The sequence below is a fragment of the Lactuca sativa genome, chromosome 1 (genome assembly GCF_002870075.4).
Source record: "Lactuca sativa cultivar Salinas chromosome 1, Lsat_Salinas_v11, whole genome shotgun sequence".
Classification (NCBI taxonomy): Eukaryota; Viridiplantae; Streptophyta; class Magnoliopsida; order Asterales; family Asteraceae; genus Lactuca; species Lactuca sativa.
The window spans coordinates 227,265,746-227,268,975 of NC_056623.2; positions in this window are offsets into that span (position 1 = coordinate 227,265,746).

Below are 3,230 nucleotides of genomic sequence, written 5' to 3' on the forward strand. Positions count from 1 at the left end.
CATGTTGAATGAAATTCAGTGATTGACCATAAAGAATGCTTGTTAAAAACATTATTCTGATAACTCTTCTCCTCGTAAATTAACCAACAATTAAATCACATCTTTCTTTTTCCCTTTTTTTCGTTTTCTTTTGCTTTTTCCAATGGTTAGTATACTTTGCTCCCTTATGCATCTTTCGTATCATCTGCTTTCTTAACCATGAGATTCATGTGATCACCTTTTTTATGCCTTATTCAATCTTATTCTTTCACTTTGACCATAACAATGATATTGGTTTTTTTATATCAATCTCACACCTTTTTTTTCATATATTTATATCCTGATTGTCAACATCAATTCATCCTATTTAAATGATTTCCACAACACTGCAGTTTCTGAGTTAATATATTGCTTGCAGATTATCCAAAGCATATTTTGAGTATTTATTATCTTTTTCAGATTTAACTACTTTCCTCTTTTGTTTTCCATTTGCGTATGTAGCTTCTAAAGCCACTGTAATTCTTTTCTTTTCTAAAACTCAAAGGATAATTACCTTTATATACACCTTTCATGTCAATTCAAAATAAATATAATATTTATTATAACGTTCTAAAACCATGTTTTTTATTTAGAAGTACTTAACTACATGTTAAAAGTCATTTACATATGGGATTTTTTTGGGATTTTTTTAACATGTACCCTAAGGACACATAAAAAATATTAATTATGTAATATATTTATTTTGAAGATTATTAATACATATAATATTCATAATTTTTATTTTGATATAGGAACATTTTCTTTATTTAATTATATTATTAATAATATTTTAGATATTTTATCAGAATGATATACAGGATTTTTTTTTATCTACTAAGACAACTTTCTTAGTTCTTCGACTTATGTAACGACCCAAAAATCACAACTAAAAATTTATTTAAAAAAACTTTACTAAATCATATTTATAAAAACTGTATCATAAGTCATAACATAATTTTCGAGTATTAATTCAAAACATATCATCATTATCAGAGTCAAACATTTTCAGGCTAACTGACTATGGTGTGTGCACTGCAATCTTCCCAAGCTCCTCCTTTGAAAACTGAGTACCAGAAACCAAAACTGAAAACCGTAAGCACGAAGCTTAGTGAGCTCCCCCAATCTACCACATACCATACAATAACATATAAAGCACATACTGGGCCTTGCCCACTGCATCGGACCGAAGTCCGGACTAACTGGGACCTTGTCCCCTGCATCGGACCGAAGTCCGGACTAACTGGGACCTTGTCCCCTGCATTGGACTGAAGTCCGGACTAACTGGGGCCTTGCCCCCTGCATCGGACCGAAGTCCGGACTAACTGGGGCCTTGCCCCCTGCATCGGACCGAAGTCCGGACTAACTGGGGCTTTGCCCCCTGCATCGGACCGAAGTCCGGACTAACTGGGGCCTTGCCCCCTGCATCGGACAGAAGTCCGGAACTAACTGAACAGAACATAGCATAAACATATCAACTAGCATGAACACACATATACTACATACTACATCGGATCGTAGCCCGGAACACATAACACATAAACCCTGTCTGAGCCACGAAAGCATCAAACATACTAACTACTGCATCGGATCAAAATCCGAAAACTACTACTAGCTAAACGGGCGGGCATTGTGGCCTTAGACATGTTCCTACTGGAAGGAAACTCACTTGAACGGCTGAGCTCTGCCAATAATCCTCTGGCTGCTGATCGACAATCCCCCGAGCCGCAGCTCCTTCAGCTCTCTGAGCAACCAATATCAGTATGACACTTAGTCTGACAGTCCTCTAAAAGTCAACTAAGTCAACTCTGGTCAAAGTCAAAATCCTGGTCAAAGTCAACCTTCCAGGTCAACCCTACTCGCCGAGTCCACCTAATGACTCGCCAAGTTCATATGCTCAGGGTCTTTCTATTCGCGACTTGACTCACCGAGTCAACTATTCCCGAGTCCCGACCTGTCCAACTCGCTGAGTCTCCACCCGACTCACTGATTTGAGTTTCAACTCGAAGGGTTTGGGGTTTCGCGACCTGACTCCCCGAGTCCAAGAATAGACTCGTCGAGCCCAAGGAAATCTTCAACCAACTCGTCGAGTTGTTCTTCCAACTCGCCGAGTTCATGCCTAACTTCATCCGACTCGACGAGTTATTCATCCCACTCGTCGAGTTCCTCCTCATCTTCATGCTACTCGCCGAGTCCACTCGAAGGACTCGCCGAGTCCATTCAGATCTACATACATGCAGAGGACTTTTGAGTCATGCATGGAATCCAAACTGTAGATCCATTCTTCGAAAGCCTATTCCTTACGTAAAGTGGCAAACTTTCCGTGTAGCTAACGAGGTCTAGGCTCAAAACACTATAAACTAGGGTTTGAGACAAAAGGGCTCAACAATCAACCTATAGACTGATGCTTTATGATTCTCTAGGCCAAGATACACATAAATCTGAAGTAGCAACTTTAGATCTGGGCTTCTAACTCGAAATGGTTCATAAACTTGTCCTAAAAGTCCCAAATCCTAAGATAAAGGTTGATCTATATGCAAAAGAGGGAAGGTAGCGACTCATTACCTTCAAATGCTCTGGAAGACCTCACAAACTCTGGATCTACTGCCAATTCTTGAATCCCCAATGAGTGCCTTCTTCCTTCTTCCTTCAAATCACCCAAAACGGCAAGAAAGCTTGAATGAGCAACAATGGAGGCTTAGGGTTTCTGGTTCTGGACTATAGGGCTGCAAATGAGCCCTAGGGAAAAGAATAAGATGCTTAAATAGGGTACCAAGTCCTGAAATTAGGGTTTCCTCGTTTAAACCCAACTCGCCGAGTTCACGAGCGACTCGCCGAGTTAGTCACTTACTTGATCCCCCGGATCCCGCTCCGACTTGTCGAGTTCCTCCCCGGGCTCGACGAGTCCACTCCTTGACTTAGGGTTTCTTTCTTTTTCTTGGCCTTTCTGATCATGGTTGTTACAACTCTCCCCCACCTAAACTAAACTCCGTCCTCGAAGTTTGCTATGGCCAACTGTCCTGCGAACTGCCTCCAACTCTCTGTCTGGGAAAACTAACACCCTTTTGTCCATCACTCCAGCCACTTACAGTGTTGGCCACTACTGTTGGTACATACTGAATCCTTCTCTTTTCCATAATTTTCTTAACGTTACTTCCTCCGACTGAAAATTCTGTTACCCCTCATCCGCCTACCGGATGCACTGAGACCACCCT